Genomic DNA, 15,173 nt, shown 5'->3' with positions numbered 1-15,173 from the left:
TTCAACCCACTACCAAGATTCATAAGAAAAACTCTCTTAATGAAAGATTCCCCATGGGAGCCAGCTTGTCATTTTCTCATGCCAGATTGTCATGAAAACTTTCATAAAGAGGAACCCAATACTCCCATCCTCAGATGGTGAAAGATTCCATTTGACCATCCTTTTGTAGAATTATACAGATTTATTCATCATAACAAATAATGCAATGATGTAAGTCCATTTTTATTGTTTTTATTGAGCTATACATTTTTTCCATTCCCCTTCCTTCCTCCCCTGACCCTTCTATTTTCCCCTGCCCCCCCCCCACACACACACTCCCAATTTATTCAGAAGATCTTGTCTTTTTCTTCTTTCTAAGTGGATCCATGTATGCCTGTCTTAGGGTCCTCTTTTTTGTCTTGGTTCTCTGGGATTGTGAACTGTAGGCTGGTCATCCTTTGTTTTATGTCTAATATCCACTTATGAGTGAGTACATACTACATTTGTCTTTCTGGATCTCAGTTACCTCACTCGGTATGTTCTTTTTTAGTTCCATCCATTTGTCTATGAATTTCAACATGTCATTTTTTGTCGCTGAATAGCATTCCCTTGTGTAAATGTACCACATTTTCCTTATCCAATTTTCAGCTGAGGGGCATCTAGGTTGTTTCCAGGTTCTGGCTATTATGAATAAAGCTGCTATGAACACGGCTGAGCAAATGTCCTTGTGGTACAATTGAGCATCCTTTGGGTATATGCCCAAAAGTGGTAATGCTGGGTCTTGAAGTAGATTGATTTCTAATTTTCTGATAAACCGCCATACTGTTTTCCAAAGCAGCTGTGCCTGTTTGCACTCCCACCAGTAATGGAGGCGTGCTGGAGAGTTGGCTCAGCCATTAGAGGCTAGGCTCACCACCCAAACTATAAGTTTGTTTCACTGGCGAAAGGCGGAGCAGACCGAGAGCAGCACTGAGAGGGCTCACCAACCCTCAGGCCTCCCAGTTAGCGCCCACGCTGCAGGCCTCCGAAGGCCCAAACAACCATTTCAAAAGTAATAATTACAGAGTCTGAATTATAAAATAATTACGAGTTAGGAAAATGCATTTGTCTTCACAATAATTCACAGACATGTAAATAAGCAGGGTCTTATATCCTAAAGCAAGGTCAGCAAGCTGTCGCTCCTGGACCCCAACTGACTCACGGGCTGATTTTATATGCTCCGGAGACAAACACAGCTTATCTCCCACCACTCCCATATCAGTTTGAGACACTGTCTCATTATGTAATCCAAGCTGGCCTCCAACCTGAAATCCTCCTGCCTCAGCACTCTCAATGCTGAGACTGCAAACATGAGCCGTAATACCTGACTTTTTAAGAGCTGGAGGAGGGAGGTAAAATAGCACGGAATGCAGAAAGTTGTTTTTGAATATTTAATTATGTGTTTGTATGTATGTCAGAGTGTTAGTTTGTGCACATGAGTCCAGTATCCATGGAAACCAGAAGATGGCATCGGAGTCCTGGAGGTGGAGCTAGAGGCAGTTCTCAGTCACCCTACATGGGTACTGGGAACTAAACTCTACAAAAGCAATATGTACTCTTAACCGCTGAACCCCCTCTCCAGCACCTACCTCCTTTTTGTAAATTGGAACTCATGAAGTTTAAGTGAAACACAGACACGCATTCGTTTACGTACTGTCTGTGGCTACATTCATGCTCCAAAGGCTGTAAAGCTAAACTATGTGCTCACTGGCCCTTGACAGGGGAAAGAAATTGTGGACTCTTTGTGAAGTGATAGACAAGTACGGTGTTCGGACAAGCTTTTCCGTACTGTAGTTTTTAATCACGAGGAAACAATGATTAACTGTTCAAACCTATCCTAAACTGACCTTGCGGCTTGTTACTGCTTCTCATAATAAGTTGCTAGTCCTTGATTGTTTCGAGAGACACGTTTTCTCTTACGCTAAAACGAGGTATGACTGATACAAACCAGGGCATTTCTTCAAACGCCTGGGAGAAGCAAAGCACACCGTCTCCTGGCAGAACTGTTCGCTAAGCTCAAAACCAAAACAATTACAGCCCGCGAAGACAGGGCACCCGGACTTCCGTTCCTGCCTCTGGCCTACTTTAGAATCCACAAATCCACAGACACGTTTTGAGCAGCTTTTCATTAACTTAATAAGAAAAACAGGGTGCAGGCCTTCTTCTGAACGTGGCTTGTTTGCTGTTGTTTGTGCCCCCTCTTGACAGCGGCTGGGTGTTCTTACGTTTCTCTAGAAGGGGTGACCCACCGCAGGATTTGACTGCTGCCCCCTCCTCTTGTAATTCTCGCGCTCAATCCATAGTTGTCATGACGGGCAGTCTGCAGATCCACCCTGAGTCTCATCCACGCCATTCCCCAGACACATGCCTCTAGAGTGCTTTCTCAATCTGCCATCACCAAGGACTTCAAAAGTCATTCCCCAAGCAAAGGCTTTGAAAAAGACACGAAGCAGACTCCCCAGTTAGTCCAATTTGATCATCTCCAGGACTTCACAAATATGCCATAATAAGTTTGTTGTCTCCCTGAGCTACATAAAAGCTTATTTATATTCAACTGATCAAGGGATAACCTAAGCAATAACTTCTCTCTGGGAGGTACTGACCAGAAAGTCCTCTGCTGAGGGCCAAGGACTCTGTGGTCCCGTCCCAGGTCCTCAGCGTACCCATTCCATGAACTGCAACATGGGAGAAAAGGTTCAGTTCTCCACACCAATCTCACTGTTCAAATATGCTTTAAAGCTCTGGAGGAGCTGAGACAGACCTTCCTCCTGTGACCTTAGTCAGAAAATAATCCATGACTCACAGGTCTCAGGGAGTCTTTTAACCAAGTTTGGGAACCTGCTGCTGCTTAGTCAGCAGCTTGAAAATCCAAAACATCATTGCTATCAAATGTATCAAATGAACACTGCATTTCTGAGCCCGAGCTGATGACTTCAAGATGTACAAATTTACTTTCACTTAGAGAAGTATGAGTTAATTTTCGTAAGTGACTTTTAAAAGAAATAGGTCTTCAAAAAAATCTATGTAGCCAATAACAGTTCTGATGAGTTACTAATGACACTGTCTGCCTTTGCCAGTCATTACCAAACTCTGCCTAACACAAAGATAAATATCTCTCTACCACAAACCAGATTCTTTTGTTGTTAAAAATCAAGCCAAGGAGGATAAAGAAAAGTGGGCGGGAAGATGGAGGCAGTACATATTTAATTAGGCCTAGGCTTGTTGCCTGATTTTCATTAGGCCCCGGCCTGACTCTGATTTGGCCCACTCTAAGTCCTTTTAGGCCACTGGGTACCAAGACCAGTGCTTATTTTCATGACTGTTTCAATTCATCAAGAAAATCCTTTGAAAGATGAAAGAAACTCCACATTTTTTCACCTGTTGTTCTTTCTTGTTGCCTGTCACTTTGCTAGCCAAACTTGCTTCAAGCCAAACCAAATGCTCTCCAAACCTCTACAGTATGCCTTTGAAGATCTTTTAAGTATTTTCTTATGCTGGCCAGTAGAGTTTCCAAATAAGGAGTAAAAACATAACGTAGTCCTTAAATTATTTTTTTTTAAATACCAGAGATGCAAAATCACATTCCCGCATGTGCATAAAAGCAAATTCCTCTTCCCTCTGTTGAGAGGCATTGAGCCAAATACACCTGATGCTCATTACCACTCCCCCAGCATATTGCTCATGTATGACAACACTCCTTAAAGACCATATGCCGCTTTTATTATCGCCACTTGACAAGTTTTCCCAGGCTCTCTAGAAGAAGTATTCTGTTGGCAGAGGCCACTGAGGGGCTTGTCTCACCACTCTGGTGAAATTCGGGTTGCTATTTGCACCATTAGCAATAGCTTCCTGATTTCCAACAGCACAGCAATTAGGGACCTAATCTGTCACCACCGGCTTCAAGATTTGGCTTTCATCAAAAGTGAAGGAATTTTCCAAGGAGGGAAAACACAGTGCTACCTTCGAGCTAAAAATAACTCTGTCTTCCAGACAGTACACACCTCCTCACGGCTCCAGAAAAACCTGCTTCAAGCAGCTTACGAAGGGGCTAGAAGGAGAAAGCCATGGCAGACACTGGTTTGTGCCACCGAGTTCTCTCCAAAATATTCAAATTAGGGAAAGCTAAAACAGACAGGAAAGGTCAGCACTGCTCACATTAAAGCAAATGGGGCTCTAATCTCTGGATTCTTCTTAAGAGAGCCAAAATAGATAAATAACTGAACATAATGAATATACCTAATTCCCTAAGGCTGAGATGTGACTGCTGTACATGACAGAAAACCAACAAACTAGGAAGTGGAGTAGAGAGCCTTGATAGAACTTTGTATCATAATCATAGTTTACTAAAAGGCAATCATATTGATAATTAGTAATATTACTATAACTTCTTATGAAGTATTTTCTACATCCCAGGCAGTACTCAACATGTGCTTTATTTTCTTTAATGTTCTCAGTAGCATCATTAATCATGTGCATTATATTCATTTGACAGAATCCGAGGCTCAGTAGAGAAGCTAAATAAGAAAGTGAACCCAAAGAAAATCATATAGTCATCCGCCTGGAGAGGGGAAGTAGACAAGATTGCAGGGCAATAACTGGGAACTTGCGGGTGAGGTGGCAAGGGGCAAAGGGGAAATGGGATGAGAAACATGAGAAGGGGAGGATGGGAGGAGCTCGGGGGATTGGGATGGTTGGGATATAGGAAGGGAGGATACGGGAGCAGCGAAGTATATATCCTATCTAAGGGAGCCATCTTAGGGTTGGCAAGAAACTTGACTCTAGAGGGGTTCGCAGGTGTCCAGGGAGATGTCCCCAGCTGGTACCTTGGGCAACTGAGGAGAGGGAACCTGAAATGACCCTATCCTATACTGATAAATATCTTACATATCACCTTAGAACCTTCATCTGGCGATGGATCGAGGTAGAGACAGAGACTGAATTTGGAGCAACGGTCTGAGCTCTTAAGGTCCAAATGAGGAGCAGAAGGAGGGAGAACATGAGCAAGGAAATCAGGACCACGAGGGATGCACCCACCCACTGTGACAGTGGAACTGATTTATTGTGAGCCCACCAAGGCCAGCTGGTCTGGGACTGAATAAGCATGGGTTGAAACTGGACTCTCTGAGCATGGCGGACAATGAAGGCTGATGAGAAGCCAAGGACAATGGCACTAGGTTTCGATCCTAATACTTGAACTGGCTTTGTGGGTGCTTAGCCTGTTTAGACGCTCACCTTCCTGGACATAGATAGAAGACCTTCGTCTTCCCACAGGGCAGAGAATTTGGACTGTTCTCCAGTATCGAGAGGGAGGGGGAATGGTGTGGGGGGAGGAGAAGAGGAGTGGGGATAGGGGGAGGGGACTGGGGGAGGGAGCAATATTTGGGAGGAGGGGAGGGAAATGGGAAACGGGGAGCAGGTGGAAATTTTAATTAAAAAAGAATAAAAAATAAATAAAATAAAATTAAAAAAAAGAATCCGAGGCTCAGAATATTAAGAAGCTTGCTCAGAAACTGTTAACCAATGGTGTTGAAGTGATGGCCAATAGTTAAAGTCTTACTTAGTGGTAAGTTATTCTCTCTGAAGTTTGCAAAGTCAGCCATTTAGACATCTAGTATTGATTTTCATACATGCATTTATTTCTTGATGCACATCAAATAGGAAAGATGTAATAATTCCATTATCCCAAGGGAGCTAGAACCCTTGATGGCTAGTGGTCATTGTTAAAGTTCCTGAACCCAACAATGCCATGGGAACCTACCTCTAGGTGTGTCTCTAAGCGTGTTTTTAGGAAAGTTTTCCTGAACAGGGAAGACCCACTTTAAATGTGGATGGCCCCGTTCTGTGGATGGGGCTTCTAGACTGGAGCAAAGGAGAAGGCAAGCAAAGGACTAACATCAAACTCTCTGATGTGGACACAATAGCACCAACCACCTCCCATTCATGCCACCATCTCTCCCTGTTATGTGGACTATACCCTCAACTGTGAGCCAAAGCTGGCCCATCCTTCCTTACATTGCATTTGCTAAGAGCTTCATCATAGCAGTGAGAAAAGTCAGAGAGATCAGTTGCCCAGTTCTTGTTCATCTGGGGGTTTTATCAAGGCAGTATACAGCTATCAGAAGCTGTATTGTCAACAGAAATGAGGGTGCTTATTGTTACCTACCAGAATGTTCCATCTACCCTGTTCCTGAGGTTTTGCTAATCAAATAACCTGAATTCACAGCTTCCTTTCCTAGCTCATCAGGACACAGCTACCAATCAATCACTAACCCCTGGGGACACCTCGCCTGTGTTAGCAGAGAAACCTCGTCAGATGCCTATGACTTCCAAATTCTCCTGCCTTTTTCCAGTTTTCCTGGAAGATATCGCCTCTCTCCCCTGTCTGTCTGTACTACACTCTCCTATAGAGACCTCCCAGCAAGGTACTTGTACATTTTATAGAGACCTCCCAGGAAGGCACTTGTACATTCTTAGTTTTAGCAAAACAACTTTTAGCGCTCACTTCTAATTACCCTCTCAACTCTCTGGAGGACTAAGACATGACCTCAAGGGAGGCCAGCGCTGGAAACAAGTCTGTGTCACAGACACATAACCGTTCTCAACATGACCATACTCCAGATGACTAAGCCGTCATTATTGTATCAGCGTCACCTCTGAATTCTTCATCCTTTATGATAATTAGTTGCCAGGATCGTCTTTAATCCTTTGGCAAAATATCTTCTGAAAGGTGCTAACCACTAGGAACAATAACATACCCAGAGTATAGCTGAATCCTAATAGGAACCAATTGTAAATTTATTGCCCAGTTCAAACAGTCATTCAACCCACACACTTCTCACTGAGAAACAGAACCTTGTCAGTAGAACTGCTAGATAGAATTAAGCTACTAGTGTATTCTGATACAATTTATTTGGGGAGCTTTGGGAGACAGGGGCAATAAGACCACCAGGAGATGAGGATTGGGGTCAACACCAAGCATGGTGCTAGAAAATTGAAAGAAAAAAAATTAAATTGAGTTCAGGCCAGAGACCTCAATACAGGGATTTAAAAATGTATTCTTGTGGTCTCTGCTAGAATGAGTTCTAAGTTGAGAGAACCCAAGTCCAGCAACCTCATTTCTGATAGTTTTCTGTTACAGACAGATGGCGACCTATTATAACACCCTTTCCCTGTGCCTGTAGTTTTAACAGACACTTCTCTCCATGACCAGTCAGTACCTAGCTCGGGCCTCTGTGTCTTTTCCTGTGGATTGCCTCTGCCTCAGAGTAGGATCTGCCCACCTCTAGGAAGGCCAGGATGGTGGTGAGTCAAGACTTCCAAACAACCTCCAACTCTCAGGGGGTACACGGTAGATGACCAGTTTCCCTGGCCCTTGCTGGGAATAGAATCTCTAACAGGGTCCCTGTCAGAATGGAGTCCACCTACCCAAGCGATAACCACTCCTGAAAGCATTTGCTATTGATATTTGCCAATCCCTTTCACATATCCTTAGTCATTTGTGGTATTCCTAGGATTACTTTAAAAAATAAAATACTCCAAACATTCACCTTTTGAATTTTAATTAAAATACAATTCTTATTTTCCCTCTGTTTTCTTGCCCACAGCCCTTCTTATGTCCACTCACTTCACATCCTCTCTGGCCTCTTTTGCTTTGATTATTATTGTTACAGACACACATAATCATATAAATGTAACCTGCTGAGTCCACTTAGAGTTGGTTTTGTGAATACAATTTTTAGGGCTGACCACTGGTATCAGATAACCAGGATTGTCTCTGGGGAAGGCTAATTTTCTATATCTTAGCAATCTTTAATTGCCTCTAGTTTTTGTCTAGGGATGGGAACCCCTGAAAGGTCCCCCTTCCCCATCTGAATGTATGTAGTACTGTCATTGTTCAGGTCTTGGGCTGGCAGATGTGTTGTTGCGGTATCATGGACATAGCTTCCCTGTCATTTCTAGGAGCTGCAACCTCCCAGCACATTTCCTGGTCCTCTGGCTCTTACGTACTGTAAGAGCTCTTCTACAATGTTCCCTACCTAGGTGCAGGAGTTGTGTGATAGGTGTATTGATTGGGTCTAGGCACCCACAATCAGTTGGTCTCCATAAGCTGCAGAGAGAGGTTTCTCTGATAAGGGGTAGGAACCACACGTATCTTGGGTATAGGCTTTGAATGCAATTAGAAATTATGCTGATCAAGTAACATCGTAATAGTAGTTTATTTTGTAATATTCCTGATCTCACTAGCCCTGAGGACTGGCTAGGTTTTCAGTAGCAGGCAGGATTTTCCTCCTGTTAAGCGGTCTTAAGTCCTATTAGACAACTGCTGGTTACCACCAAAGATAGGAGTTCCACAGTGGCACCTTTGGAGCTATTTTGCCATTCCTGTCCTTGTCGTAATTCCCAGGAGTCACAGCTGGTTAGGACCGCAAGTTGCTTTCCTCCTTCAACAGTATACATAGCACTTCCTGGTACCATGACAACCGGTCCCCAGGGAGGAGGCTTTCAGGTCTTCTCCGCCTCAAATCTTCCAAGTCCTGCGTCTGGAGTGAGTGGTGCCGTCAGCAAATAGAGACTTGCCTTCAACCTCTGGGAGGCAAAGGACATCGCAATAGTAATAGCCTGTATTGTTTGGGGAGTCTCTTGGGCTACCCTGACCAACAATACAAAAGGAGGTTTCTCATGCTTCATACTGGATTTCTTGTTAGTCTACGGTTCTTGTCAGGAGTGCTGTCAACCCAAGTGGTATAACTTCACTCAGGACATACACAAAGACATATAGATGCGTGATTTTAGATAAGTATAAAATGATGTTATTCCTTAAGGATTCTTCAAGCATTCTCAGTGTTCTTTGTCCCTCTCCTTCTCTGTCTGTAGTGACCTCCTTCTTCTCTCCTAAATTAAACCCCCTTTTCCCCATCTCTTGATTCACACTCTAGGTTCTAGTCTCACATCTGAAGCTGGACCTAGATGACAGAGAGAACATGAGACATTTGTCTTTTTGAGTCTGAATTACCTCACTCAACATAATATTTCCTAGTTCTATCCATTTATCTTGGAAATTTCATTTTTCTTTGCAGCTGAACAGTATACCGTTGTTTATAGGTTCTGCATTTCCATTATCTTCTCATCTGTTGGAGGGTATCTAGGTCACTTACGTCTCCTACTATAGTGAATAGAGCAGCATTAAACACCCATGAGCAACTTAGGACTTCCACGTGTGGTGGGGACATAACTCAGCCCAACTTTTTCCTAGAGAAAGTTGTGTGGAAAATAAGTGCATGCGAAACCTTCCCAAGTCTTTTAAATCTTGTGCTAAACTCCTGTCTTCTCAAGCAGCAGGTAAGGCTTCAACTAGTTCTCTACAGAATCAAGTATGTACTAAATGCTCAAGTGTAGCTTTTATAGTGTCAGGTGCCACTCAGCCTGCGAAGATGTGTATGGTGCGATTACTACAGTCAGATGAGATGGGTCCTCAGAAAGAAATTAGCCCAGCAAGTCACAAGGACAGCACACAGTAGGTTTTCTGGAGAGCTTCCTGTCCCCACTAACCACAGGAATTAGATGACTAAATTAACCCCATTTAAAATGAATTTTGATTTGTGCTGGATTTCAGTTTGCTTATACACAAACACACAGTGCCTGGAGCTGCCTCAGCCCAATGGCCTCCCAGTCAATTATTTTAGTATGCAGAACCAGAATCTGAAGGCTGTAGGACTCTGTTTTTAACAAGCACCTATGCGTCTGTTATATGATGGTGTAAAATAGTCATTTGTGCCCTCCGTGAACTCTCACGCTTTTTTTTTTTTCTGTGACTCCTGTTCACACAGGTCCTTTCCTAGATGAAATGCTTTTTCTGGCAGTAACTTTTAGAGTTTTATGCTTATGTTGCCTCAAATGCCAAGCCCACCCACAACTCCTGAAACAGTCCTTAGTGACGGTGCATATTTAGACATTGAAGTCGCCACCTTTCTTACACTGATTCCCTTTCCATACCAAATGTTCCAATGCTAACAGACAGTCCAAATGACTCACTACATGCAAGCGTCATTATGGGCGTTTGCCCTTTTTCTGGCGTAACGATATACGACTTTCAACAATTACTTCGTGAGGTCAGCTGGAGTCTTGTGGAGGGACACGGAACTTTGAAAGGTTTTGAAGTTCTTAAAATACTGCCAGTCTCAGCTCTGCGCATCCACTGACCTTCAGAGAAGCCTAGCCGCTCCGGTTCTACAGCCCTGCCTCCTTCCCAGCAGATCCTTTGCATTTACTGACGTTCTTGGCAAATTTCGAATGCAAACAATCTGGTCAATTGTCTCCGGTGGCAACAAATTAAGTCTTTACCCAGCCAGGACACACTCCCTGTGCTATCTTTTAAAGGCTACCTGCTGTGAGTTGCTTCAAGAGCTCGCTAGCGTCTCCGTGGAGGGAGCCTGCCTGGGGAGATTAGAATGCTTCTCAGGTGTCTGTTTTCCCGCTCCCAGATTGCGGTCCCTGCTGCAGCGAATGCTGCCATTTGTTGTCTTTCTTCCCCACAAAGGCCGCTTTGTCTTATCTGATGTTGAAATTCTTCCGCTGAGCTTTGAACAAAGAGACATAAGGACAAGCACTCAGCTGGAAATGTGTTTGCTGTGCTTGGCATTTCCCCGTGAGGTACAGATAAGTTCTGACTTTTTGGTTAAGTTCAGAGCCGGTGTCTGGTCCATACTGACTGGACCATTATCTTTGGTCTTCCTTGGGGCTCTGAGCTCTCTTAAAAACGCAAAGGACAAAAGGTAGGGAGAAGCAGTTGTCAGTATTATCACTAATTAACTGGAGGTCTTTTCTGACATAACAAAAAATGGCATTGACTTTCGGGACACGAAGACATTTTCCTGGGCAATGTATTGGTAAGCAATGGGATAAATGTGGAAATCACACCTTCATGTTGGTAGAATCTTCATGTCATTAGACTTCCCCACCAAGGAAAATGTTACTGACTTTAGCTATTTTTCAGGTAAATGTGCAGGATTGTGTGTCGTTGTCTTTAAGGTTTCTCTGTGTAATGCTGGATATCCTGGAACTTGCTCTGTAGACCGGGCTGAACTCAAATTCAGAGATCCCAATATAACATAGTAAACTTCATTTTGCTTCAGTTTAACAGTTACGGAAGTCCAGAACACAGACGACTTTCTGCATTGCCCACCAGCGGCAACTGTCAGTACCCTAAGAGAAGGATGATCCTCAGTTGATCTCCCCAAGTAATACTCCTTGTCTTTTGACAATAATTTCTTTTTATTCTACCAACTGAAATAGTTTCATCTGATTCAGAACCCTCCCCTACTTCACAGGCTTGGCCAAACCAACAGATCCGGCAAGGTCACAGATAGTCAGGGAGCACTCTGTTTCCAGTGAGTTCATTCTTTATTTTAAAAAGAAAGTGCCACAGAATTACCAAAGTAATGGTGGCAAAGAGAGAAAAATCAGTGCAGTGGAAAGAGCCCTCACCATGGACCAGAATAGTAGTGGGAGCTGCCATAATTTTAATCTAAAGAGTCTCCCAAAGGCTCAGGTATTTAAAGGCTTGATTCTAACTGATAGGCTTTTGTAGTGGGGGGCTGCAGGCTGTGTTCCTGCTGTCCCAGCTCCTGGTCGCCTGGCTAGCTTATGCCCCAAAATAACAACACACAAACTGTATTCTTTTAAACACTGCTTGGCCCATTTCTATTAATGTGTATAGCACCTTGAGGTGCGCTTACCAGGAAGATTCTAACTTACGTCCATCCTGGTTGGAGCTTCACCCATCTGCTCTGGAGAGGAGAGCGGCATCGTGTCTGCCCAGGAGAGGAGAGCATGGCGTCTAAGCTCACTTCCTCTTCCTCCCAGCATTCTGTTCTGTTTACTCCACCCACCTAAAGGCTGGCCAATCAAATGGGCCTAGGCAGTTTCTTTATTAGCCAATGACCTTCCTCCATCAGGATTTTAAGAAGTGATTGAGATTGTAAAGTCCCAACCTAATGATAAAGTTAGTCATTAATTAAATGATTAATGCTTTGACGGAGTCATAATTTGAAGGCCCCGTAAGTAAGTGACATAATCTAGGAGGTGGCGCTAGTTTCGGCCGTGATGCACCTGCCTTTGCTGCTGAAGCAGTTACACTGTCACCTGTCGCCAGGTGCCCCTCCACCATCAGCTACACCACATGTGCATCCCTTAAAAGGGCCTGACAGGCACAGCTGGCTCTTTGGCCTCCTGCTCCTGCACAGCAAAGGAAAGCATGATGAATTTTGTCTGTTCCCCTCTACAAAAAAGAGGACCCCATAGGACGCAATTCTAGACAAGCCAAAAAAATAAAAAAACAGTTAATTCCAGATATCACATTAGAGTTCATGGCCACCTTTGAACTATAAATCTACAGGTTTACATCAGAATTTCCTTCAAAGTTGGGGTTGCTTAGCGTTTGGAGGATTATGCATATTCTCCTTGAGATATATCACTGAAAATGCTAATTTAAGATGACTCATTTCACCGATAATGTAATTTAAGCATAATTTGGATGGTCTGGGTGACCAATGGCAACGAAACACTACCTTACAGGCCCACGTGTCTTTGAGTCAGCAATCAGATTGTGGCAGAAGAGTCTCACTATACCCGACCAGCTGATGCACCAGGAACTGAAGTCGATTTCAGAGGCGAATAAGGCCAAATGACATCAAGGGCACTGGAGGAACAAAGGCGTGTCATTGCTTCAGACAGAAACGAGTAAGAAATACCGCACCGTGTCACATGACCCACACCTGCGAGGACCTGAGCCTCTGTCAATCAGGATACAGATCTCTTTAATTACCTCTATTGATTCAAACTTTGATTCTTTTTCAGAGGAGATGAGTAGCTAAATTTTGGACCTCTGCTTTGATCAGGATCGAAAAATATAAGGATTCAAATCAACAATGAACAGTACAAAAAAATGCAGGGTCCATTAAACATGAATTATTTAAATCATATGAATAAAAAGATGCTCCTTATGCCTTCTAATATGAAGTATAAACATTAAAACCACAGCGAGACAGCCTCTTCCACCTTACAACAGGCCTGCAAACCTTCCACATATCCACGTCCTGCTCTCATTTGATTTCTTCGGTGTACTTGTCACTATCGAATAGAATTATACTTCTCAAGTTCGTTGCCTGATTTCCCATACTATCGATTCTTCCAGAAAGCAACTTCCATGGAAAGAGAAGTCTTCATTGCACAGTCAACAGCTGCCTAGAAGAACATCTTCCATTGTATTGCTTACTTAAACTGATGAAAAAAGACTGGACATCCAGAGACCCCTTCTAAGACAAACCCCAGAGAAACTCAGGGGCACATGGAGGCATACATGGGGCACTATCATCAGCAGTGCCAAGAATAGAACTGGGGAAAACCTACATGTTCTCAAGAAAGGAATGAATAAATGCACTGCGGTATGTTTATGCAATGGAATTTAGTAATTAACATGAATTAAATTGACTTACATAGGTAAAGTTCAAAAACATTGACTGAACAATAAAGCAAACTATCAAAGATGCGTGTTGTAATGTACCCAGTTAGGTCAGGAAGGTCACCCAAGACAAGGGTAGTCTGAGAACAGGGAAGAGGTGGAAAGAATAGGAAGTCTGAAATGAAATCAGTCATTTCATTGCTCTAAAGAAAAAAAGTCTATTAAGTGTTATGTTTTTCTATATCTCTGTATTTAAAATTTTTATAGGTTTTATTAATCATTTAATATAATCAAAATAGCTCAGGTTCTCTCCCTGCATTAATAAGTAACTAAACCTTGTCTGTATGATAATCATGATGACGACAGCTTTCCCTCTTTCTCTCTCTTTCTCGTACTATTAGCATCTCCTATTTTGTTTCTTCTTGTACTATGCTTCTTTCCCAAAATAATTTTACATAGTTTACAATAAGGATTAAGGAATAATCTCACACAGTTTTTTAAAAAGACAAAAATGTAAATAAGCCAACTACTAAAGCAAGCATTAATGTCTCCATTGAGTTTCAAATTTTGCTTCAAGTTTCTTGAAGTTCAAATGACAAGCAAACACAACTGAGTGATTACATTGCTCTTGATATTTCAGAGGGTATCCTAAGAAAGACAGAGCATTTCCTCGAATTAAATTTTCAAAGCAATCTCTCATAAAAGACTTGGTGTCAGGGACACTGACAGGGACAATGTCTTCAAGTTCACTTTCCCTAGAACCAAGAGTTGGTTTTCACATTTTTTTTCTCACAGCCACTTCTTTTTTAAAAGCTAAAGACATAACATCTATGTTCTGTTTAGAAAGAAACAAAAAACATTCATTACTTAGAAGCCTAAGTAACACATGCCTTTAGTCATCTAACTAAATTCAAAGATAAAAACCCAGTTTTTAAGCAGGGAGCATGTCTCTTAGATAATTGCCCCTAAATATAATTTACTTTTAACAATCTATTGATAGATGAAACTAAACATCCATCAATTAATTATAATGAGTAATGTATCTATCTATAGCTGAGTCATTGAGCAAGGAGGGTAGTTTTATTTCCTCTAGAAATATAACTTGAAAAAGGAAGTTATAAAAATAAAGGCCTGATTTATCCTAGACTCCAACCAGCAAAATCCTGTTTTCTTTTAGATTTGTCATTTCTTCATTTAGGTTCAAAAATCGTGCTATTCACAGCCCAATATTTTAAGTTCATGGGCGTTATGCACTCCAGGAGATACTGTGGTTTCTGGTAGCATTTTCTGTAAGTTTCTGGTGTCTGCAGTGTAGGAATATGTCACAGGGATTGAGGTTTGAGTAAGTGCCAATTAAAGAGTGTAATGGAAAGTCCGCTTACCTGTTAATTAGTACTGTTACTGCCAACAAATAAGGAACAGACAACTAATATCTAACAACATGGAATTTTAGGTAAGAATTTCAGAACAGAGTTTGAGGCAACAATTACTGGCATTTGTATCTCCTTCTCATCCTTTCATCCTGCCCTCATCTAACTGCACAAGAACCCTTCCATTAAAACAATGCTTCCATTACCTTTCAGTTAAAACAACAAAACTTCACAGCAGCAACACTGACTCTTAGGGAGACATGGTGATTTCACTCAAGTTCTAGAGCTGGTGAGGAACACAGTCAGAACTTAAGCTCGTGAGCCCT

The sequence above is a fragment of the Chionomys nivalis genome, chromosome 26 (assembly GCF_950005125.1).
Source record: "Chionomys nivalis chromosome 26, mChiNiv1.1, whole genome shotgun sequence".
NCBI classification, from domain to species: domain Eukaryota; kingdom Metazoa; phylum Chordata; class Mammalia; order Rodentia; family Cricetidae; genus Chionomys; species Chionomys nivalis.
This window is presented reverse-complemented; position numbering follows the sequence as displayed.